The 26,848-nt window shown below is 36.3% G+C and overlaps 1 long non-coding RNA gene across 1 annotated transcript; it reads right to left on the bottom strand.

Moving 5' to 3' along the window:
* Nucleotides 1–9,674: 9,674 nt before the first annotated feature.
* LOC112036839 (uncharacterized) lies at nt 9,675–11,628 on the bottom strand. Its single transcript, XR_010623834.1, has 2 exons — nt 10,854–11,628; nt 9,675–10,056 (listed from the first exon to the last, which is right to left on the bottom strand). It is a non-coding gene; the product is annotated as an uncharacterized LOC112036839 (long non-coding RNA).
* Between the last annotated feature and the right edge of the window lie 15,220 nt (nt 11,629–26,848).

Genomic DNA, 26,848 nt, shown 5'->3' with positions numbered 1-26,848 from the left:
CTATGGTGGCACACTAAGACACAAGCAAAGATAGATAATAGTGAATGCAAATCAAGTTGAGAAACAGGATTTCATCTAGCTTGAGCTAGTTGGGAAAAACAACACGGTTCAAATTCAACAACTATCATTGACAAAACCATTTATGATTCCCAGCTATGCCTCAAACACTCACACAACACACGATTATTAAATAAACAACAGAGGGGGAAAAAACTTAAATGACATCAGGGATTGTCGGTCTACATAACTGAAATTCTCATCAAAGTTTTAATACTCAGTCATCCAAAACGCTTAACATTGTTCCATAATACAAGCACATAATAGTATATAAACTACTACCATCCAATAGCATAGCCCCCCAAGTAAGGATTGATGAAACTGCGCGGTGGCTCTGAATTTTTAAGCTGGAGAAGAAAGAGAAAAAAAACGAGCGAACAGAAATGATTAAAATATTCTTTACACGAGCTACAGTAACCGTGTATATTTACACGGTTACTGTAGCTCGTGTAAAGAAATACACATTTTTATACAATTTTAGAAGAGTTGATGGAGTGCATTTTTGAGCAAAAATGTGTAAAAACTATGGTTTACATGATTTTAAAGACACTGATGCGAATGCTCTAACTATGTAAGATACTGTAGGATGCTATAGTTAAGTTTTTGAATATGATCTGCCATATCACGTGATGTCACGAGCCTGTTCCAGAAAAGGTTAGAGAAACGACTAACATATATGAAATATTGGATTATAGGAAGTTTTTACGAATACAAATATGAAAATGTAGTTAGGAATTTAGGATGGAAATATTTTGGTTTTGGCGACTCAAAATTAATAACATAAGCTAACACCATTGAGAAAAAGAGAGGGAAAAACAAATTCCATATCTCCTCAATACCACCTAGAACTAGAAGTAGTATTTGTTCTTAATGTTCCACTCAGGATCTTTTTCATATAACCAGTAAACTATATTATCAAAAAAAAAAAATATAACTAGTAAACCATATTACCAAATTCAAGATGGGAGAAAACGCCATGTTGGTATGTAATTGAAATAAAACACAAACAACTAAATAGAACCACCAAAACTATCCATAATAAGTCATTCTTTTTATGTTTTTATATGCTAAAAGCAATCTTTATCATCATCCGTTTACAAAATCTTGTGACTTCCCACTATAGAGTTTCTAATTTCAGGTAAGGCAACCTCAAAAAGTCAATTAAGCATAGGTTTAACCATTCTAATCTCTTGAGGTTTGCAACATACAAATATTCACAATACTTTTACAACAAATCCTAAGTGATAAGTTGTTAATGGTTCTAATTTGAATCTACAACTTAAATTACTTTTTTACACATCAGTTATAGCGAGTAACAACCTGTTATTTAGTATTTATTGTAAAAAAATATCTTAAACATAGTATTTCTCTAAAAATAAATCCTATTTTAGAAAGAGAAAAATGAACCAAAAAGAGAAAAAGAAAAAATAAAAGGAGGAAATAGACAATCAAGTCTTAAATTGAATATACCCAAACAACAGGCCTGCAACTCAAGTATATGATATGAACTTTCTCAACAAAGAAAAGAAAAAGGTCCATGATATGAAAAGTAAGAGTGCAAAACAAAATGAGATGATGTTGTTTGCCTTTTGAGTAGGGGTGTGCAACTAACTCGCCTATTTGTAAAAATCGACCGGAGTTAACCCAACCCAAAACACCTATATTTAATATATATATATATATATATATTTAAAAATATATTACATGATTTTATTATTTACTCTTCTTTTTATCGTTTGAGTTTCGATAGAACTTATAATATCCTACTAACTATAGAATAATAAAACTAGTACGTGTTTTTTTTTTCTCTTTTGAGATGAGATAAAACTATTTTATATCTTACTAACTAAATGAAATATCATTTGGTTTGATTATTTGTGTTGGTTTGATGCACTACCAATATAAATATGTTGTTATTTGTATTGATTTAAACTTTGAAGCACTAATAAAATAGTTTGTGTTGGATTGGTGCTATGCTCATGTTTATTAGATTATAAATTTGTTTTTATTTGTGTTGTTGTATGAATGCTCAATTAAAAAAAAAGTCCAACCCATGTATCAAACCCGATCTAGGTGGGTTGGAATAGGTTGGGTTAGACTCCAGTGATAAGTTGGGTTGAATTGGATTTTTTTTTTTCAATCTGACCATAATAGGTCAGATTCTAAGACCTTACAAAATTCTAAGATGATTATACCTAGCTCACTAGCTGGGTCCGCTAACAACATGACTAGTTTTTTTTTTTTTTTTTGGTACGAGACAAGGGTCAAATTTTGGAAATTTTAGTCATTGTACTTATTTTAGTGAGGCTATTCAGAAAGAGAATTCAGATTGTGTATGGTTAAGTGGTTGGTTCTATCTGAACACAATGATTTCATCAATTTAGCCCTTCAAATCAACCACCCATGACCCTTCCCTTCTAAACCTTATACCCAAGTTTCTCCCAAAAAAAAGAAAAAAAAATGTCCAATGGAGAACTATCTAATTTATTTTATGAGATCTATACATTATGAGATAAAAGATATAAATATAAAATGTATGAGATTTTTTTTTTTTTTTTTATTGAATTGAAGATTTTTGTTTTTGTTTTTGTTTTTATTATAAAAAAAAATAAAAAAGAAGAAGAGAAAACTAGGAATCCAACGGCATCAGTTCGGTCAAAGTCAACACCGTCCACCATTTCTAGAAATCACTCGGACACGTCATCATTTCTAGAAGACTAGTAAAAGCTAATGAAGCTAGCGTTATGAAACTGCTAATTGCACGAGTGTAGTGGTATTCAATTCCCATAGAATTTTTGAGTGTAGTGGTATTTATTTATTAGTAATTGGCAAGTTTGAGTGTTCGAGCGTGTGGATGGCATTATATCCTAACTTTGGTTGTAACTTTGCAGGGCCCACAAGTTGATGTATACGTGACGTGTTCTTCATATATTGGTCACTGGGTATCTGAGACCACACATCTGTGGGTCTCACACGCCGTGAAAGGAAGGCAAAGATATGAGAATGAGAATGAGAATGAAGGGAGATAAAAGATTGAAGTTGGATTAGATTCATGCTGCTGTTACCTTAAACCACGTTGGACTCCGAGGGCGATTCTAAAGAGTATTCAGGAGTGTATTTTGATTAACAGTTTTTAGTGTATAAACAATATTACATATATTTTTATATTTTTTTACTCAAACATATTTTTAAAAAATATAAATAACATTACTAGAGCCCTAACAAAGCAGGAGGACAAGTCATATATTTAAATATATATTATTTGTAATATAAAAGGTAGAACTCTATTGATTTTCAAAAGTAGTACTGAACATACTAGTTTGTTGGACCTAAACTCATTTAAAAAATATAAAACAGCTCATAAACAACTCGATCATGGGGGCCATCTGTAAAAGTTTATGCAATGACCACGACTTTTAAAGTTAAAATTAGAATCATGGACGAGAAAAAGTATCTACTCACTAGGTGGTATATGCCGGGTACAAGATATACAAAATCACTCCCTAGAGATGGTCAATAAAGGAATGAATATACAGGTATTGAAAATGATATCTACATAAATTTGGGATTCTGTCACTTCTTATGTTGAATATGTCTACTTTTTCTTTGAAGTGTTGTAACTTGGAAATTGATCCAATCATCGAATCATTATGGTTTAGAACAAATACATTTGCGTAAATGCATGATACTTAGAAACAGGAATAGTGTCTCTCAGTCTGTGTATTAGTACAAACTACAAGGTATCAAAATAGGAAATTAGGGAATGCCAAGGGCAATGCAGGGAGCACAAATTATTGGCAAGGATTGCACGAACGTGCAATCCTTTATATCTTTATATCATTCGCTTGTGAAAGCTAAATGTGTGTCTTTCAAAAGTAAAAAGCTTGAAAATTTTCAAAAAAGGCAAAACAAATCCACAAGCCCGACATTTATGAAATCACAGAGAAGTACTTGGTGGAAGAGGAGGGGAGGAAGAAGAAAGAAAGACCATGAGAGAATGGTATTTTTTGGAGAGGAGGAATGTCATGTGTTTAATTTATTTTAATTGGTTTTGGATAAATAATGATATAAATATTTTTTTTTTTTACAAATAAATTAGCTTGGTTTAGAATTACTGAGTTTAGTTTGTATTCGGATTAGTTTTATTGATATATTATTGGAAGTTAATATTTATTTTTATCTATTTGGAAGTTTGTCTTGTACAAATTTAGATGTTGACAATGAATAAAGAATAGTCATGGTCCTCATGGATTTTTTAATGACAAATTATTAGTTAGTCTAACTTTGAGGATGGAACTTTCTCAAAGTTTTCCATTTATATCAAATTTTAAGACCTTAGTCTCCACAAAGCAAATAATATAAAAGTGGGTTTCAATCAGTTCACAAGTAATATCTCGTCATAGAATAAAAAATTTGTAGTTCATATCTCCTTTACACCAAAAATCAATGAATGTTTTAACTAAATGATAAAAAGCAATCATGATACAATAGAAAAATGAAAGGTTGAAATTTCATCAATGTTTTTTTTAAATAATTTTAAAAAGTAATTATTCTGTTATTGCTTGGTTAAGCTCATATGGTGGGGTACAATTGGGAATCTTGGGCATCAAAGCCTTTATAATTAAACTTTAAAGTCATCCACATTACTGATTTTTATAGAATTTTTCGAAGCAATATAAAAATGAAAAAATCCAACAATTATCTAAAAAAGATCTAAGTTGTTGATGTTTAGAGCATCTTGATTGGGTTTTACAGCCACCAATTTTGGAACTTTTCAAAGTTGAGAAAAAAGCTTCAAAACTTTCATGATTTATGTTGTATTTCTGTGGTGTTGCAGATAAATTTGTGTATTAATTAAGCTACATGGTTGTTTTAGGCTTTCTAGAATAACTATGGCAATCGACAAGAAAGAATACAACAATAAAAAACTTGGAACTACAGATTTTTTATGTTTTACTGAGGAGGACCACCGTCACTCTGCCACTGGAGTTTGGGGATGGTGGCAACGATGGCGATGGTGGTGGTGAAGCCTCCGGCAATAGAGGGTGAGGATGAAAGTGAGTTTTATTTTTATTTAGAAAGTTTTGAAATACAGCAATCAAGCCTGTTGTGATGCTGACTAGGCTAGTGACCCAGTTGATTGTTGCTCTACCACTAGCTACATTGTTTTTCTGGAGTATTGTCCAATTACGTAGGATTCTTAGAAACTGATTCCAGGTCTTTTACAAAAGCTAAATACCGTAGTTTGGCTTCTACTACTGCTAAGTTATATTGGTTGAGGATGCTTCTTAAAGATCTAGGCATTTATCTTTCTATTCCTCCTCTTCTATGGCATCCAATCTTGTCTTTCAAGCACGTACCAAGCACATTAAAGTGCCTTGCTTCTCCTGCCTATGCTAGATTACGAGCCAATCTCTTACTTCCTATAAGGAATTATTCGATTAAGGGGAATGTTAGAGTGTAATCACCCACACGTGCTGTTAGTGCTATTACTAATCTAGTCAGCACTCACACACATGTTATCTAAGACAATTAGAGTTAGTTACAGTAACTAATCTATTATGTAACTGTTAGGCTTGTAATTATATATGTACAGGAACATTCATTAGAATAATATAGATTAGAATACAAGATTCAATTTTTTACTATCTTTCTTTCTCTCTATTTTCCCCAATTCTTGTTTTAGGTTGTTAATGCTCATTTTGGAAAAGCCCAACAGCAAGAAGAAGCCCAGCAATATGGGCAGAAAGGAGTTAGCAAGATTGAGAGAAGACCCATTAAGCCCAAGTGGTAGGAATAATGGGTCATAGGCCCATAAAGCAAACAAATGGGCCTAAAGGAGTCCAGAGAAAAAAGTAGTAAACCTATGGGTACTATGTGATGTAGAAGAGTAAGAATGGGCCACAGCAGGACCGAAGTAATGAATTAAGAAAATAAGAGGTTGATAGAAAGCCCATGAACTCCAATGATGAAGGATATGATAATTGGGCTGGGGAAGCCCAAAAGAGTTAGTAAAAGCTCATGGGAATGCAGAATTAGAAAATGGGCCGAGAATGCTCAAGGAAAGAAAATGGGCCGAGGATGCCTAAGGAAAAAGAAATGGGCCAAAAGAGCCCACAAGCAATGTAATGGGTCAAGAAAGCCCAAAGTAGCATAAGTAAAAATCCAATGACAAAACTGGGACATTGTAACCAATTAAGAGAAGAGTATACAGTAGGCCCGAAAGAGGCCCAACAAGCATGGATCAAATGCCGCTGCAACGAGAATAGCAGAATGGCATGGCAAGAATACTGGCAGGCTAACGGAAGGAACAAACAGTAGGCTAAAAGGGAGAAAAGCCCACAATCAAGCAAGGCCCAACCCTTGGAGGAAGCAAGCCATAAAGAATGGAGGATCAGAAAACAGTTCATGCCATAAGAGGTCAAGAATAAGCAGCAGAACTCGTAGATGAATCTCCAGTCCATGGCAAACGCATGAGCAGCAGACAAGCTTTGGACATGCACGAAAGTGGAGCATACACAAGGCCTAGGCACCACCAACCTGTACCCAACCAATACAGGAGTGGTGGATTATGGGTCAGAGGTAAGAAAGGGTATAGTCTAGCAGTGGGGAGAAGGGGAAAGCCTATTCTAGGGTTTCCGCTCAAACTTTTTTTAGGGGAAATGTCCTGCTAGGATAAGATACCACCTAAAAGAAGGAAGAATGAGTTTGAACCACTAGGTGCATGCCATGAGGGATAGCAAGAGAGAATACCCAAGCTATGGTGGATAAGAATGCCATAGTGAACAAGTAAACAAAACAGTTTTCTTTGTCTAGTAATGGAAAGTGGCATAGCCAGCACAAGTCAATGGTGGTGGCTGAGCAGCTGACAAACCAAAGGGTGGTCAGGAAGGACAACTAAATCCAGACAAAAGTAGTTAAAGGGTAAAATGGTATAAAAAAAAAAAATCACAGCAGGCAGTATATAAAGGGCCCTTGCCATGCACAGTATCATCATGGCAACAGTAGCAACCACTAGGAGAGAATTACAGCACCATCATCACCATAATACTACATGAGTAAGCACTAAGAAAGAAAGAAAGACAAGAGTTGGAAATAATTTAAGTAAAAAAAGAGAGAAAAAGGAAAAGAGAATCGGGAAGAGAAATAGAAAGTGTAGAATGGCAGGCATGCACCAATAGGCTAATTCATTCTCTCCCTCTAAAAGTCTACCCTCTGTTGGGGATAAAGGATTCATTTGGGCATAAGTCATTCAGGCCCGTTCCCTCAAAGTGGATAATTTCTATAGCAAGATCCTCCTGTAAGGTTACCCACATTGAGGAAGTGGTTCCCTCCTTGGTCTTAGTCCCGTAACACAACTGAACATGGCAGACTAACATTTTCCTTCTTTGATTTCATTACTTATCGTTATTATTTCTTTTCCCATCTTTGCAATTTCGATTATAATGTGTTCCTCGTTGCTATATCATTCTTTTCCTTATTAAGGATCCCTTATTTGTCTTACCTTGCAGTAAGCACATTTCTTTTATTATTGTTTTATTATGTGAGGGATTTCACAATTCACTCCAATACCAATGAGCTTGGTCTGCGATTGAATGCTATAAAAGATTTGTGCTCCCTCATCCTTCACCAATTTGTTGTTGGATAGATCGGTAAAGCACACAGTCTAACAAATAGTATCAGAGCCAAGGTCATAGGTTCGAGTCGTTGGAGCCATATTGTGAGGGAGCGATTGTTGGAATTTCACAATTCGCTCCAATACTAATGGGCTTGGTCTGCGATCGAATGCTATAAAAGATTTGTGCCCACTCATCCTTCACCAATTGGTCGTTGGATGGATCGATAAGGCACACGGTCCGACATATTATATTTATCTGCCGTAACTCTTTTGCAATAGTTTCAGCAAAAAAAAAAAAGGCATATTTTGTGCACAAGCTGGACTAAGATGAGTTGCAATTGGACCGGTCCTAACTCTCCTACCCAGAACACTTGGGTCTCAGTATGGTAGAAGATAGCAGGAGGTAGCCCAGTCCAAGAGTGCAAAAAGACCCACCACATAGGTTAAACTCTTTCATTGTTTTCCATAAAGAAACGAATACAAAATTGGGTCCATTACATAGTCATTTTGTTAAAATATATTAGATTAACACTGTTAACCTCCATTTTAAACTAATTTTTCACATAAAAAATCAATTAAACTAATTTCTCCCAAATCAAACGATAGACCCAAAATAATTAGGGACTTTGCCAATGTGTACCCTAAGGGGCACACAATAATTTTTATTTTTCGGAAAAAATTTTCTCGTAAATTGATTCCAAAAAAATATTTTCAAAAATAGATAATTTAACATGTGTGCCCTAAGGGGACACATTAACCAAACCCAATAATCAGTAACCCAAAAACACGTGAGTACAAGCGTTGCTTAGTTTAGTTTAATATATACTGAGTACTGGGTAGCTGAGTCCCATTGGCAATCTTGGGCGTCAAGCCTAGAATGGAAACTTCAATTTGGGTTCTTTAATTGAACTTAAAGTTGTCCACATCACTGTTTTTGCCACAAATTTGGAGTCTATCAGAAGTTGCAGCCCACCAACTTGATCTGGATAATGGATTAAATCACTCAGTGCGGGGGGCACTATATTTATAGCTGATATTGACATATTGGACAGTCCGGTCAACAATTCAAGCGACGAAAACCAGTTTCTTGTTTAGGGGAAAAAAAATGTTTGTTTTGTGATTTTTTAAAGTGAAGAATTAGTTTTTAAAAATGCCATTTAAGGGGGTTAAAAAGTAAATCGCACTAATTTAACCAAAATTAACATAGGGATTAAATTGACAAAAACTAAATCTCATAGACTAATTTGACAACCGGAAGAAAAGTGAAGGTACTAAATTACTTTTTAGCTTGTTTTTAGAATATACATTACCCATATGGACAAATTTTAACTGCAAAATTGGTTATAGTTTAAGGCTACAAATTCACTCAATAAAATAAATATTACAACATATCTTGAAAATTTAACCGTTGAATTATATGTTCTTTATGCCCTTAATACATATGTTAAATTTTGTGTCAATCAGATATCATTCTATAAGCTTATATTTTGTGCATAATTTTAAATTACAAAAACTTGCAATTTAAAAAATTTATTGATGACATAGCTATTGATCTTTAATTTTCTTGAAATTTTGCAAGCATGAAAGATATAAGAAGAAGAAGTAATCCAATGGTAGATTTGTCAAAATTCACCTCTAATAAAAAAAATATTAAGTAAGTTTATAGCCTAAGGCTACAACTAATTTTGTAGCTAAATTTTGTCCTTATTTACTAGTTGAGCTTAGGACAATATATTAGCGCAACAACAATGAATACTCAACATGTGTTTGCGCTCTAAGACAGGCCAACAGCCCATTGTTGTTTTTAATGTTAAAAACATAGGAATTTTGTAGTAAATGCGCGTAAGTTGCAAATGTACACGGACATGTCACTGCATAGTATGCTAGGAATACTCAAAAGTATATGAAATATTGAACAAGGCAACTCATACATTGCAGCGACCAGCACTCAAGCTTGTTACATCCTACATCTATGGTGGCACACTAAGACACAAGCAAAGATAGATAATAGTGAATGCAAATCAAGTTGAGAAACAGGATTTCATCTAGCTTGAGCTAGTTGGGAAAAACAACACAGTTCAAATTCAACAACTATCATTGACAAACCCATTTATGATTCCCAGCTATGCCTCAAACACTCACACAACACACGATTATTAAATAAACAACAAAGGGGGAAAAAACTTAAATGACATCAGGGATTGTCGGTCTACATAACTGAAATTCTCATCAAAGTTTTAATACTCAGTCATCCAAAACGCTTAACATTGTTCCATAATACAAGCACATAATAGTATATAAACTACTACCATCCAATAGCATAGCCCCCCAAGTAAGGATTGATGAAACTGCGCGGTGGCTCTGAATTTTTCGTGATCCATCTACATAACAAAACCAAAACAATGGAGTACTAGAATCAATATCACATTCTCTGGTACCTGAAACAAATACCAAGCATAGTAGACTACAATGGACATGTGATTATTGCATTTTACAAACAAAAAGAACCAAATTGCTGATGTGTTGATTATCATGTAGTTCAAGCATTTGGGAATAGGCCAAGTCCTAGATTTTGTAGTTTTTCCCTCAACCCCAGTTCTGTTTTGGGATGTTTTGTAATGGATAATTTAGCGGTGACTTGCTCTCACCTTGTTCTGCTTTCTTAACTTAATATAAATCCGTATTTACCAAAAAAAAAAAAATAGTTCAAGCATTTTATCATGTAACATCCATTAGAAATGAAATAAATCAATAAAATGGAGCTCCAAACAGAGAATTAAGTCAAATAGATATACAATGGCAAGTTAGCAATACTATTCGTTATTGTTTGCTCCTAACCTCAAGAACAAACTATGAACCTCAACAATGCAATAACAAACCAATACAGAACAGAGATAAGAAACGGTTCATTCATTCCATTAAACAACTAGCACGCATGAAAAAAAAAAATCCCATTACAGAGACTCAAACACCCAAATAGTCAGATCAGACAAAATGTTAAAAACTGGAAAAACAAAATCCAAACAGATGGGAAAAAGTAAGTTCACACACACCAAAATAGAACGCAAAACGCAGCCTAAATCAGAATCTCTAAATTGTAAACTACACAATCCGATCCCATTTTGATGAATCTTAATCCAAACTAAACAAAACATTTAAAGAAATAAAAAGAAATTACCTTTCACTACTTATACACCGAGACCCTCAACGCAGGAGTAGGACTCTTGATCGGCTCCGGCAGGTCTGCAACACGATTAGATTCACGCCTCACAGTCACACCGCCCAATTCGTAAGGCTCAGGTACCCTTCCGTTTGAGTTCTCCAGCTGAGATATCCTCTCCGTATTCTCCTCCTCGCTACGAGGCCGGTTGTAGCGAGCAATGGCAAAGACGACTAAGAGGCCGCCTGTTAGAGTTAAGATACCCAACAACGCGAGCGGCACGAGTGGTGGTCGACTTGGTGGTGGTGGTGTGGTGTCTGGTGGTTGCAGAGGTTGGGGTGGTGGTGGTGGTGGTAATGGAGTGAAAGGGGGCGATGGGTGGAAAGGTGGGAATGGAGGAAACTTTAGCGGCGGCGGCGGCGCTGGTGGAGTAAGTGTGGAGGGAGGTGGAGGTGTAGGTGTAGGCGAAGTGAGAGGAGGAGGAATAGGGGATAAGGCTGGTGGAGCAAGGGTTGGATCTGGCCAGAAATGAGTGATTGGTGGTGGCGGAGGCGACGGTGGGGTTGGTGGTGCGATAGTTAACGTTAACAATATGATCAACATGACAGCCATGGTGGTGAAAGTATATTTGGATTTCGAGGGTAGAGGAATTTGAAGTTTGCTTTGAAAATGAAATAGCCATATAAAGGCAGGCTTTTATAGACTTATAGTTGCTTGGAGCACCACTGTTTGATACTTGGTGGTGAAGACTGAGCTACGGTTAGAACAAGAAGAAAGCAGTTTGCCATTACGAACTTGGCACCGACCTTTTACTAGTTTTACCACTCTGCACTCTTTTTATTGTTTTGGCCTCTCCACTACTATAAAAAGCCTAAAATACCCCTACTCTTAATACCTACTTGTGACTACTAGTGGCTACACCTACTGCTTATACTTCACGCCGTGATATTTTTCGTGGAAGACTTGGCTTCTCTGCCGCACTTTTTAGCCCATACCGCTCATACTTATCTCATCCCAGCGGATTATAGTAAAGCTTTCTAAATTAGAAAACTATCTCATACCGCTGAATCTTAAAAAAAAAAAAAAAAAAAAAAGTTATTATTATTTTTTTAATATTGAATATATCATTTTTCATGTCAAGATCTAAGGAAATATAATTATAAAATATTTTAATGGTGTTGCACATCAGTTTTATATTTCTCTTGGTGTTTGTGGGTGACGAAAAGCACCAAGTTGGTGGCACCTACCACCTAGCCAAAATGTCAAGTTTTCAAAACTGGGTTAACGTGATTGTTTCTTCTTGCCAGAGGCCACACAATTGGTGGTGGTGGTGGTGGTGGTGGTGGTGAACAATGTGAACAACAAGATAGCCATGGTGAAAGTATATTTGGATTTTGGGTATAGAGGTTTTGGTCGTTTGCTCTGGAAGTACGTCTAGTACGCTGCTTATTGGACTCACAAATTTCTTTTTTCAGCAAAACTTTCATTAAAAATGAGTCTCATAATACTATTCATACACTTACAAATTCTTTTGCTATACTATTTTCAGTTTTCAATAAAATAAACGGTATTCAAACACACTCTTAGATAAATTTAGATACTATTAATTTTGTTGAAAACTAAAATATTATTACTGAAAGTACTATAGAAGTAAAAGTTAATTAAAATAGTACGATAGAACTCATACAAAAAGTATAATAAATTTTATAAATAATAATAAAAATAATTTTAATTTTAATTTTTCTGTCCAAACAGAGGCTTATAAACTCCACCCAGGTGCGTTATTGTTTTACTAGTTTTTATTTTTATTTTTACACTACTAAAAAGTCTGAAATACCCCTACTTTTAGTGACTACATCACATGGCTAGTTTAGCGGTTACATCGACAGTTTTTTCTTCACGCTGTGGAGGACTTCGGCTTCTCCGCAACTTCCTTTTTTTTTTCTTTTTTCTTTTTTTTCATAATCAATTAATCATACTTATCTCATCTTGGCGGATTAGATTAAAGTAAAGTGAAGTAATGTGTTTTTGGGTTAAGTAATTTGAACTTGATGAAAGAGTATTATGTGTGTTTAATAATTAGTTTGTCTATAAAAAAAAAAAAAAAAAAAAAAGAAGTAAAGCTACCTTAGAAATAAATTAGAAAAATGATTATGCATTTATTATAATTTTTTTGTGCAAAGATGAATTTTATTTAAAAGAAAACAGATTACCAAAAAAAAAAGCTACTGACACTTCTCTATGAGGGTCTATTTGTTTGCTTTTTTCCTTGAATCCTTGAATAAGAGGACAAGTACAGTGGAAATGTTGGCATGTTTATTATTGGTCTCTAGGGAGAAAATAGGTTTTTGTTCTTATTTTTTAAAAAATCTAAAAATATGTCTTTGTTTTGAAATTATTTAGATTCGTATTCCTATTTTGAAACTCGATTTTTTCAAAATTGAGTTTCAATGTAAAACACAATTTGTAAAAAATCGAGTATAGGCAATCAAACTCTTAAAAAACATTTTTAAAAAAATTATGGAACTCGAGTTCCTTTAATAGAACTTGAGTTCCACAAACCCTTTTTTTTTTTTTTTTTAAGTTTCATTTGCCATAACTCGATTTTAAACTAATTGAGTTTTACATTGAAACTCGATTTTAAAAAAATTGAGTTTCAAAACAGGGACACGGACCCAAATAGTTTCAAAACAGAGACATATTACTAGATTTTTTAAAAAATAAAGGCAAAAGCCTAGAATTCCCTGGTGTCTAGGTCGAAAAACTTTAAATTTTGTTATTTTAGTTAATTTAATTGTATTCTTAAGACATCCATTAAAATTTTCTTTTATTATTTACAGATAAAATCAACTTTTTATGGAAAAAAAAAAAAATTAACCTCAAATACTATATTTCTGCTCCATTTAAAAATTAAATGTTTTTACTCTCTTCAAATCATATACTAATATAATAAAAATTGAACTCAGAAGTTGTGGTTGCGCCAAGTGGCTACACCAAAGTGTAGAAAATTTATTAAATTTCTATTTGAAAATTTCTATTTAGTTATTTGATGACATACAACTACTATACCTAAGATACCTATTGAAAAAAAAAAAAAAAACAAAAAAAAAAACAAAAAACAAGCTACATCTTTTCTAATGTAACATCATGGACATTTTTTTTTTTTTTTACCATGTTAACTTCTTGAGATGAGAAGTTCTATATCCTTTTTGATTTTACGCTCTTTTTTTTTTCTTTTTTCTTTTTTTTTTTTTTTTTTCTTTTTATGTCAACTTCTTCAAGAAATTTAGGATATATATATATATATATATATAATTTCACATCACGGACAGCTCTATATCTTTTCTAATTTAATGTTTTGGACTCCCTTTTTTTTTTTGTATCAACTTTTTTTTCCCCATATCAACTTCTTCAGACGAGAAGTTATATATCCTTTTTGATTTTACTGACCTTTTTTTTTTTTTTTTCAATGTCAACTTCTTAAGAAGTTTAGGATATATATATATATATATATAATTTAACATCATGGACTCCTCCTCTATATCTTTTCTAATTAACGTCATGAATTCTTTTCTTTTTCTTTTTTTGAAAATTATTATTTACTATAATTTTGAATTGTCGGAACTTAATTAATTAGATCTTCGTCAACCATAATCTATTGAGATACGATCACAACAAAGGATTCTCAAGAGGGATAAAAATCATAAAAATTAAGGTGTAGTGGGCTTAGCAAGTTTGGGTCAATTGAAATATACACTAGAATTGGATAAGAAAATAATTGCTAAAATGAAATTTATTGAAGGTGTAGGGTTAAAAAATGATATTGGTCAAGATACGGCATGATCCATTGAAGGTTTAAACACCTTGAATTTATAATCTATATTCCAAATGCATCATTTACTCATAATATAGATTGTTGTTCACAAAACTAGCCTAGGACCTCACAAAAAGGTATTACTTTTTAATTCTCATCACATCTCAATGCTAATGAAACTATTTTCATTATCGATACAAACTTATTGCGAAGGTCTTAACTCTTATTTTTTCTCAAAAAAAATTCTTGAAGTTTATATTTACACATTTTGTTTTGATAGGTAGAAATTCGGTGCCTTCTCTCTTGCTTTCAAATACAAAAATTCAATTCTTATGTAAATCTCACTACTTTTTTTTAAAAAAAATTTAGCGTGGGGCCTGAAAGTCTGATAGCCTCGGCCCATTTTACACCCGGCTCAAGGCCCATGTCGAGAATGGAGAATTGCCCGAGGACGTTGTGTTGAGGCCTGGGCTGTAAAGACCTCGCCGAGGATGACCCTGTCCTTGGCGGACCGAGGACAACACAAAGTGGGGGAACAAGCCCAGGACAGGTTATCATCTCCACAATAAATACGCTCACCTAATCCCCTGACCGCCCTAATGGAGATGTGACTCCTGGACAGGGTAACCTTGGCCACTACAAGTCACATGATTACTGATAACACAGTTGATGGGACGGACGGTCAGGAGGGAAGCGCACGGATGATCAACAGGTGGAAGAAAGAGATGGTGAGAAGAGGGCCATATAAGGGGAACCAAACAGAACAGTAAGGGGGGCCAAAAACAAGGAGGATCCTCGGATGAACGCCGAGGAGGAACCTTGATGAATAATCTTAGTGTGCCAGCCTTCAACGGGTGAAGATCCTATTTTGGGGCATTGTCCGTTTGTTAGGGCCTAGTCCTTGAACCCACTCTCTAAAAATTTATTGTTTGGGCTTGTTGGACCGTTTTTCCTTTTGATTTCAGGAGGCTTTTCCAAATTAAGTCCCCACAATTGGCACCGTCTGTGGGAAGGACTAGGGCGTTAGCAGGCACAACGGCTAGCAGTTTCCACCGTTGGGGGCTTACGTAAGCTACCCCGATTTAAAAAAAAAAATGAAGTAACAACCAACAATAATGCTTTTGCACAAGATATGATCATTGCAGGAAAGTAAAAAATTCGAAGAATAGGAGAATGAAACAAACACAACAACGTTTTATTAATCGAAAAGCAAATACAAGATACAAACAGAGGCTCAAATAGGCGTGTTTTAAAGCTAATGCTACAAACAGAGGCCCAGACGGGCCTGTTCTAAAACTAACTATGGGTACCATAGGAGTGCTTCACACGTCCTAGGCCTGCTAGGCGTGCTTGGCATTCACCTAGGCATGCTTGGCAACCACCTAGGCCGTCCTCAGATGGCCTTGCATTCACCTCGGCATGCTTTACATTCATCTTGGCATGCTTGGCATTCACCTCAGATGGTGTCCTAGGAGTCCCACATCAAAGGAAAACCCCCCCATTTGCTGCCTTATAAGTTTTAAAGCGAAGGAAGTAGTGTACCATTAGTTTATAGTTATTCGAATAACTAAACTAATGGTACACTACTTCCTTCGCTTTAAAACTTATAAGGTAGCAAGTGGGGGGGCGGGGTTTCCTTCGATGTGGGACTCCTAGGACACCATCCGAGGTGAATGCCAAGCATGCCGAGATGAATGTAAAGCATGCCGAGGTGAATGCAAGGCCATCCAAGGATGGCCTAGGTGGTCGCCAAGCATGCCTAAGTGAATGCCAAGCACACCTAGCAAGCCTAGGACGTGTGAAGCACTCCTATGGTACCTACACTAAGTTTAGGGAAGGGGGCTAAGGCAGGCTTGTTTTAAGGCTGCCAACGACCCCTGGGCTTGTGCAGATGATGCCGGCGAGAAGAGAGGAGCAGATGCATGGGCACCTAACGACCCCTTCCCATGATGTTCCCTTGATTCTCCCTCAGCCCCACATTTATTGGCCGTTGGAGACGGCAACACCTGGGCACCGGACATGACATGATCTTATGAGCTTCCACCGATGGACAAGCCAGGCGCAAGTCGCTGCCAGTCTAAAGGGCAATCATGGGTGCGCCCCGGGGTAGAGCGTTACGTACTTCAGGGACTTCCATCCTGACCGCCATGCACGACACCATCGAGATGACACCCAAACTCTGCCACGCCGGAAGTCTGGCGCGGGCTACAGCCATAACGGCTCTCGGCCGAGGAAGGGGGATCTTTGGCCTGTGTGCCCTCACTCCCATCCAAGGCCGCCTCGTTTCTTCAAACTCTTGTCACAATCCTGGCAGGGTTGTTGAAGGGGCTCGGAGAGCTGGGGGGACGTGTTTCCTGTTTTGTTAGGGGATTCATGGAGTGTGGACGGAAGTTCCCCCCCCCCCAAGAGAGCCTTATATAGAGTGTGGAGCTGGTGGGAATTGATCCACACAAATTCGAGAGAAGAGGGTTATCAGCGGCTTTAATCCTAACCAAATTCCAAGGAGGCCGTAAACCGTTGGATCTGCATCAATCCACGAGGATATTAATGAGGGTGTCTCGTGCATCAAAACGTCAGGCGCGGAATGCGAGCAGTCAAGGGACGCCTCATAATTGAGGAGGGCGAAAACTTGAATTGAAGAAGGGGTTACTGTCACACGTAAAGTTAGAAATTCGAACCACCCCTGCTGGGACACCGAGGGGTCAGGATTCGACCCGAGGATGGCCCACTTCCAGTGAAGCAGAGCCGAGGCGTCATCATACACACAAAAAAAAAAAAAACAAAAAAAAAAACAAAACATTTTCTAAGTGTTAGACAGAAAATTCTATGGGGAAACTAACTAATTCAAAAGAAGATTCTAAGTGTCAGACAGAACAAGGCCTTGCATGGTCTCGGACTCAAGCTTATGGGGAAACTAACTACTTCAAAAAAGATTCTAAGTATTAGACAGAACCAAGGTCTTGCATGGTCCCGACTCAAGCTTAATGGGGAAACTAACTACTTCAAAAAGATTCTAAGTGTTAGACAGAACCACGGCCTTGCATGGTCCTCGAACTCAAACTTATGGGAAACTAACTAATTCAAAAAAATTCTAAGTGTTAGACAGAACCAAGGCCTTGCATGGTCCTCGGACTCAAGCCTATGGGAAACTAACTAATTCAAAAAAATTCTAATTGTTAGACAGAACCAAGGCTTGCATAGTCCTCGGACTCAAGCCTATGGGGAAACTAACTACTTCAGAAAAGATTCTAAGTGTTAGACAGAACCAAGGCCTTGCATGGTCCTCGGACTCAAACCTATGGGAAACTAACTACTTCAAAAAAGATTCTAAGTGTTAGACAGAACCAAGGTCTGCATGATCCTCGGACTCAAGCCTATGGGGAAACTAACTAATTCAAAAAAAAAAAAAAAAAAAAAAGATTCTAAGTGTTAGAAAGAACCAAGGCCTTGCATGGTCCTTGGACTCAAGTCTATGGGGAAACTAACTACTTCAAAAAAGATTCTAAGTGTTAGACAGAACCAAGGCCTTGCATGGTCCTCGGACTCAAGCCTATGGGGAAACTAATTAATTCAAAAAATATTCTAAATGTTAGACAGAACCAAGGCCTTGCATGGTCCTCGGACTCAAGCCTATGGGGAAACTAACTACTTCAAAAAAGATTCTAAGTGTTAGACAGAACCAAGACATTGCATGATCCTCGGACTCAAGCCTATGAGAAACTAACTAATTCAAAAAAGATTCTAAGTGTTAGACAGAACCAAGGCCTTGCATGGTCCTTGGATTCAAGTTTATGGGGAAACTAACTACTTCAAAAAAAATTCTAAGTGTTAGACAGAACCAAGGTATTAAGCGAAACATTAAAGTATAACAAGTAAAAGGGAGTATCAATCAAAGAAATAAAAGTGAATTACTGAATGTGTATTTCAAATAAGAAAGTGTGTAATTCTGTTACAATGTCACCAAGGCAAAAAGCGAGATGAAATGAAAAAGAAAACAAATAGGAATGTCCACGCCATCAGAATAGGGTACTCCACCAAGATGGCTTACTTCCCCAAATTGGCAGGCAGTTTGCTTCGAGGAGCCTGTCGGACGGCTTTGACTCACACCTCGGGACCCTGCTTCCGAGGGGCTACTTCGGAGGATCCTTCCTCGGCAGGAGGGATCTGAGGGGCAACAAGTGTGGCTTGAGGATTAACAGGAGGCTTCACCACACCCTAGGGCACTTCTTGATCGTCAGCTCTTAGCCCCTTCAACGCTTCATGAAGTTCAGCCCCCTCGACAGGTCTGTCAGCTGAAGATGCATCCTCGGTAGTTTTAGTTTGACTTTCATCTACCGCTGGCAAAGCAGACTCCGCCTCAGAAGTAACGGGGATAACCTCACGAATTGCAGGGGAGTAATACACCCTCTCCGCTCTCCTAAGGTTAGATGAGGCATCAACTCCTGCTTGGTTAAGGGCTTCATTCCATGTCTGGGAACAAAAGCGCCTACACACTTCAAGGATTTGAGCCTTAAGGATAGCTTCAGTTTTAACCACCCCCTCAGCAAAGGCCTCTTCCTCTGCTTGTTCTACGGAATGCTCGGCATCTATTCTTGCAAACACGGCTTCATCTTTGGCCCTCACGGCCTCGTCCCTGGCGTACTCGGTAATACCTTTCGCCCCAACCGCCTCGGCCAACTTTTGCTTCAGGTCAGCAATGTCCTTTTGAGCAGCCTGCAATTGGCCCTCAACGTCTTACAAACGCTTCGTTTGGTCCTCGGCTTGTTTCGTAACAGCAGCTAGGTCAGAAGCCACGCTATCTCTAACCCTTGTCATCTCCTCCAAACTGTCAATTGCTTTCTTAAAATCTGCCTCAGATCTCTTAAGGGTATTTACAGCCTGTAGGAACTTATCGCGCTCCTTCCCTAGAGCGCTACTCTGTACGTTGGCCTCCTCGTCTAACCTGAAAACAGCCTGGATAGCCTGCCAACCAAAACAAGTACGCCATTAAGGGGAAGAGAGGTGCTAGGCGATAAAATTCAAACAAAATAGACAAGTACCAAAGGTCCTACCATACCCAGGTATCTCTTAAGGTCGTCGGCAACCTCTTGCCCCCCCATACTCCCAAGCTCAGCCATGTCGACAGGGAGTACAAGGGACCTCTCAAGGGCATTGGTTATGCGAGCCCCCTCGCCTCCTCGAAAATCCCAGAGAGTAGCATCATCCATCAAAGGTTGCCTATGGAGCATGACAGTGGGCAGCCAGGCCTGGGGCTCAGATTGCTGAACGGTTTCTTGTCCTTTACGCTGACCACCAAGCCTTAATTGTTTAGAAGGTCGGCGGGCTTCACCTTCCTCGGGAAAAGAATGGGATCTGCCCCCATCCACTGGGTCTTTGCCCTTGGAGGGCCTCTTTCTTTTTGGATCAGAGGACTCGGGTCGAGAGCCTGAGATTGGAGGGACGAAGGACGACCTGGCCTGCGCAGGTGAAGGCTTAAGCAGAGGTAGAGGGGGTTTGGGCTGTGACTTACTCGACACACCTTTCCCGGACTTGCCCTCAAGCAGGTCAAGAAGGCCAGTTTGGGGCTGTCTCTTGGAACCCATCTCCGTCTGAATTCCAACCCTTGGGGGCTTGAGGTCAGTTTCAGACAATTGGGGGTCCCCCAAATCACCAGAGGGATCCTCAGACTGATCAGCTCGGCCAAATACACCAAATTCGTCTTCAGATGAGCTTTGTTCGACCACTTCTTCCCCCTTCTCCGAGCTCCCTTCTTCGGCCTGTGCTGCTTGATGGGATGAGGAAGAACATACTAATGGGATGCCCTCCGAAATAGAAGTTCCTTTGAAAAATGAAAATCCGTCCTCTACCACGGTGATTTGCCTAAGCCGAGGATTACGAGCCCTGACTGAAAAAAAAAAGGAGGATCCTCGGATGAACGCCAAGGAGGAACCTTGATGAATAATCTTAGTGTGCCAGCCTTCAATGGGTAAAGATCCTATTTTGGGGTGTTGTCCATTTGTTAGGGTCTAGTCCTTGAACCTACTCTCTAAAAATTTATTGTTTGGGTTTGTTGGACCGTTTTTCCTTTTGATTTCAGTAGGCTTTTCCAAATTGAGTCCCCACATTTAGTAATTTGGGTTGTTTATAATTCTTAATTATTAAATTGAGTTTACCACTAAAATATGTTTTTTATTTAATTTTAATCAAATTAAAAAATATTTTTGTGGGTACCATAAGAGTGCTTCACACGTCTTAAGTCTGCTAGGCGTGCTTGGCATTCACCTAGGCATGCTTGGCAACCACCTAGGCCGTCATCTGATGGCCTTGCATTCACCTCGGACGGTGTCCTAGGAGTCCCACATCGAAGGAAAACCCCCCCACTTGCTGCCTTATAAGCTTTGAAGCGAAGGAAGTAGTGTACCATTAGTTTAGTTATTCGAATAACTAAACTAATAGTACACTACTTCCTTCGCTTCAAAACTTATAAGGCAGCAAGTGGGGGGGGGGGTTTTCTTCGATGTGGGACTCTTAGGACACTGTCCTAGGTGGTTTCCAAGCATACCGAGCTGAATGCAAAGCATGCCGAGGTGAATGCAAGACCATTCGAGGATGGCCTAGGTGGTTGCCAAGCATGCCTAAGTGAATGCCAAGCACGCCTAGCTGGCTTAGGACGTTTGAAGCACTCTTATGGTACCCACAATTTTCTTATTTTCTTTAGTTTACACATGATTCTTAATTAAGTCATGCATCACATGAACATAATATTTTAAGAGCAACTTTCCAATATGGAGGAAGTGGTAAGAATGTTAGAAATATGTTATTTGCTTTATAGGGATAAAAGGCCCAAAAGTATATGTTGGGTCGTGGGCCTTGTTCGAGGATGCTTATTAGTCTGAGGACAGATAGACAATAGGGAAGATGTAAGAGTCAAAGTGTCACAAACAAACTATGACTGCAAAGGTCTAGGAAGGTAGTCCGAGGAGGAATGTCTCCTCGGCTAGGAAAAGTAGAGGTCAGAAGGATTGGTCTAACCTTAAAGGCAACACTTCAAACAATTCTGCTAATAAGGATAAACATCAGGGAAACCTAAGACAACGAGAAGCTAAGAAATATCTAAGGGAAAGTTGCTACCACCGCATTGAATGCTCTGCAGCTAACCCTTTGGCCGCATTAATATGGAGATGATACCTGAACAGTGACAAGCAACCTTACAGCTACTCCCAAAGACTTCAAAATGGTGCTAATGGGACAAGGATCAAAGCCAACAACTTGATCTACATGTGGACAGTGAAGATGAAGAAGAGAGGGGTATATAATAGAGAAAGAAGCCCCCTACAAGGAGGATCAGATAATTGATAGAAAAACACTTTAGCTACAAGAACTAAACTTGTAACAAAATTCAAAAGAAATATATACAAGAACCAAACTCCTCGAATTGTGCCGATAACGATTTTCTTTATATAAAACCAGTTCATCTTTATTTTCTTGTCATCTTGACCTATTATAATTGTTGTCCAACTCATTAGAGCCTAGTTTTATAACCCACTCTCTATAAATTCATTATATTGGGCTCTTTGGGCCTAAATCCTTTCACCCTTTGAGCTTAGGAACCAAACCGTGTCCTTATATGTTTAATTAAATTAATTCTATCAAACTTTGATAGGTTTCTCATTATTATTTTGAATATATAATTTTTATGTGTGTGTGTGTTTATATATATATAAGTAATCATAATGATGTGATTAAATCTCAAATTTTAATATTTCACTCGCCTTAAATTCTATTAAATGTTTCAAGTAATTTTAAATAAATTAAATATTTTGATTATATATCATAATTTTATATTTTAATATGTAAAACTTATATACTACACACAGTGGCGGAGCAAAGATTTTAGGTTAGGGGGGCAAGATCAAAAAAGAGTAAAATTAATTCAAAAAAATATTAATTGATATTAATAAAATAAATAAATAAACAACTATATGCAAATGTAATTGTCATATACAATTAAAATTTGGGTTTGTAAAAAAAAAAAAAACTTGGGTTTGAGATTGAAAAATGCTGGTGAGGAAAGAAAAAATTGTTATACGTAACAAAGGTGCTATGAGTAGTTCTAGACCATAAATTATTTCACAATTTTTTTTTGTCAAAACTTTGATATGGTAGACTGTGAGTGATTAACAAATACTAATACATAAACTCACAATTTTTTTTTCAACAATCACACTCTGCCACACAACAGTTGTGATAAAAAGTTATGAAAAATTCTGTGGTCCTCATCTCCCCCCCCCCCCCCCCCCGCCCAGGGCAACTACACACCATGTATGCACAAAGTGACTCAATATATGTACATATTGCAAAATTAATTTGTTTTTATTGTGTGACTCACAAATTAATCCCCCTAACTACACACCACATATGCACAAAGTGACTCAATATATGTACATATTGCAAAATTAATTTGTTTTTATTGTGTGACTCACAAATTAATCACAAAATTATAATATAATTTCAACATACATAACTTTTAATTAAGTCGTGTATCGCACGGGCATAATACTAATATCACTTAAAAAAAAAAAAAAAAAAAACTCCATATCAAACAAATACAAACTCTGATCAACCACAAGCCCAAGTGCCAAGCACCAACCTTGCCTCCATATTACACAACTTTTTTTTGACAAATGAAGATGTTCAGACCTCTTTGAGTATTTGATTACTTGGTGATTAATTCAACCTTGTTAATACTCTTACATCTAATTAGCCACATAGGACCCTCTTTCATCCTCAAAGAAATCTGCAACCCTAAGAGCAGAGTGTTCGTATCTACTTATCAGCTTAGGTAAAAATTTATGTGTATGTTAATATAAAAATTTTACTTTTTTATTTTATATATCCAATTTTCAAAAGCACTTACATAAAATTATTTATTTTATACTACATTTTATTAAAAAAAATTTATTAATTTGTTTTAACTCTCTCTCTCTCTCTCTCTCTCTCTCTCTCTCTCTCTGTATAGTGTTAAGAAGAATTAAAAAATAGCTTTGCATATGAATATTAATTATATATATTTACATGGCTAATATAACAACAATTAAAATTTACATAAGTTTAAATATACTAACCGGAGCATAATCATAATTTTTTTTTTTGTTTGAAGGCCAAGATTAAACTATCATATTAAATCACAAATCAAGCAAAATACAAAGTATATCAAGTAAAAATAACAAAAGTTACACACTTTTTTTTTTGTTATTAATTTATATTACATCAAATGGTAGACATTCCAGAAATGAGTAATCCAAAAGCATTTATTATCTCCACTTTATCTGTCGTTTATCTTTTATATATATATATATATATATAACTCATTCCAAAATTATGACTCATACATATACATGTTTACAAAATGACCTTATATGAGAACACTTCTGCAACCCACGAAATGGATTAAAGTGGCATGATAAATTAATAACTGGGTGGCTTCTAGCTGAAAAGAGGAGTATTGTATTGGGGAATGGAATTGAAATTGTGAAAGAAGGAAAATAATATTAAAAGCTAAAAAAACAAAAAATACAAAAATATGTGGCTGGGGCTGGGGCTGGGGCTGGGAAATCAGATTCCTTGAGGGAGGCCATCACTTACAAATTAAAATATTTTGCTTTTCAACCTATTGGCTAATATAGATTATTTGGTGGGCCATGCCTATACACGTGGTTCCTCCCCTGCATTCATCCGTAAAAGAGAATTGTGGCCGCCTAGTATGCATTTACTGTGCCCCAAAAAAGAATTGTGATCAGGTACTTGTTGTTTTCCCAATAGCAAAGACTTATTTAAAGTTCGTTTGGATAGAGTTAAAAATTTAAAATTTAAAATTAAAAATTAAAAATATTATAGTATAATAATTTTTAAATGTGTAAATAGTATTATGTGATTCATATTTAATATTTTCTTGAATAAAGTGGATGTAGGTCCTGTAAACTGTGCTGTTATAGTGCCACTACAGTACTGCTACAGTGCTACTACAGTACCTTGTCTGTAAAATTTGACCCGCGTGTGACAAAAAAAATATAGAGGAAAATGCAGACACTTAGACGTAGACGCTCAATTCAAACAGGTACTTACAACGCCCTACAAAATTTTAAGATGATCATACCTAGCTCACTAGCTGGGTCCACTAACAATAACGTGACTAGATTTTTTTGGTACGAGGGTCAAATTTTAGTAATTGCACTTATTTTAGTGTGGCTATTTGCTTTGCTTCTTCTTCTTTTTCTTTATATTCTCAATAGTATTAAAAAGAGAATTCAGATTGTGTATAGTTAAGTAGTTGCCCCTCTCTGAACCCAATAATCTCATCAACTTAACCCTTCAAATCAATCACCCATGACCCTTCTCTTTTAAACCCTATACCCATAGAACAATTTTTTTTTTTAAGTGTCCAATGAAGAATTATCTAATTTATTATATGAGATCTATACATTATAAGATGTAAATATAAAATGTATGAGTCTTTTTTTTTAATTGAATTGAAGATTTTTGTTTTTGTTTTTGTTTTTGTTTTTATTATAAAAAAATAAAAAATAAAAAAATAAAAAAAGAAGAAGAGAAGAGAAGATTCGTACTTCCAGTAATGAAATGAAATGAACACCATCGCTAGCTACGTCAATAATCCAACGTCATCAGTTCGGTCAAAGTCAACACCGTCCACCATTTCTAGAACCCACTCGGACACGTCATCATTTCTAGACAACTAGTATAAGCTAATGAAGCTAGCGTGATGTCACTGCTTATTGCACGAGTGTAGTGGTATTCAATTCCCATAGATTTTTTTTTTTAAATATATACATTAGTAATGGGCAAGTTTGAGTGTTCGAGTGTGTGCTGGCATTATATCCTAATTTTGGTTGCAACTTTGCAGCGCCCACAAGTTGATGTATACGTGACACGTGTTCTTCATACATATATTGGTGACTAGGTATCTGGAACCACACATCTGTGGATGTCACACGCCGAAAAGATATGAGATTGAGAATGAGAACGAGAATGAGAGGAGAGAAAAGATTAAAGTTGGATTAGATTCATGCTGCCACGTTGGACTCCGAGAGCGATACCTAACAAAGCAGGAAGACCAGTCATATATATTTTTTGTAATATAAAAGGTATAACTTTATTGATTTTCAAAAGTTGTTTTTTTTTTTTGGATAGATTTTCAAAAGTAGTACTGAACATACTGGTTTGTTGGCCCTCTACTCTTTTAGAAAATATAAAACAGCTCATAAACAACTCGACAGTGGGGCCATCTGTAAAAGCTTATGCAATGACCACGAATTTTGAAGGCAAAATAGAATCAAAGACTAGAAAAAGTAACCACTCACAAGAGATGGTCAATAAAGGAATGAATATATAGGCATTGAAAATGATATCTACATAAATTTGGGTTTCTTTTACATCTTATGTTGAATATGTCAACTTTTTCTTTGTAGTTTGAAGTGTTGTAACTTGGAAATTGCTCCAATCATCGAATCATTATGGTTTAGTACAATTACATTTGAATAAATGCATGATACTCAGAAACAAGAATAGTGTCTCTTGCTCTGTATATTAGTACAAACTACAAGGTATCAAAACAAGAAATTAGGGAATACAATATATATATATATATATAAGATAAAATGCCAAGGACAATGGAGGGAGCACAAATTATTGGCAAGGATTGCAAGTTCACTTAATCCTTTATATCTCTATATCATTCACTTCTGAAAGTTAAATGCATATCATTGAAAAGTAAAAAGCTGCCGTTTAAAAGTAAAAAGCTTTGAGAAAAGGCAAAACAAATCCACAAGCCCAACATTTATGAAATCACAAAGAAGTACTTGGTGGAAGAGGAGGGGAGGAAGAAGAAAGAAAGAACTTGAGACAACGGTATTCTTTGGAAGGGAGGAATGTCATGTGTTTAATTTATTTTAATTAGTTTTGGATAAATAATGATATAAATATATATATATATATATATATTTTACAAATAAATTAGCTTGGTTTAGAATTACTTAGTTTAGTTTGTATTAGGATTAGTTTTATTGATATATTATCGAAAGTTAATATTTATTTTTATCTATTTGGAAGTTTGTCTTGTACAAATTTAGACGTTAAAAATGAGTAAAGAATAGTCATGGTCCTCATGGATTTTTTAATTACAAATCATTAGCTAGTTTAACTT

Source organism: Quercus suber, unplaced genomic scaffold (assembly GCF_002906115.3).
Source record: "Quercus suber isolate HL8 unplaced genomic scaffold, Cork oak 2.0 scaffold_370, whole genome shotgun sequence".
Classification (NCBI taxonomy): Eukaryota; Viridiplantae; Streptophyta; class Magnoliopsida; order Fagales; family Fagaceae; genus Quercus; species Quercus suber.
The sequence above is the reverse complement of the archived record's forward strand: the minus strand, read 5'-3'. Positions and strand labels throughout refer to the sequence as shown.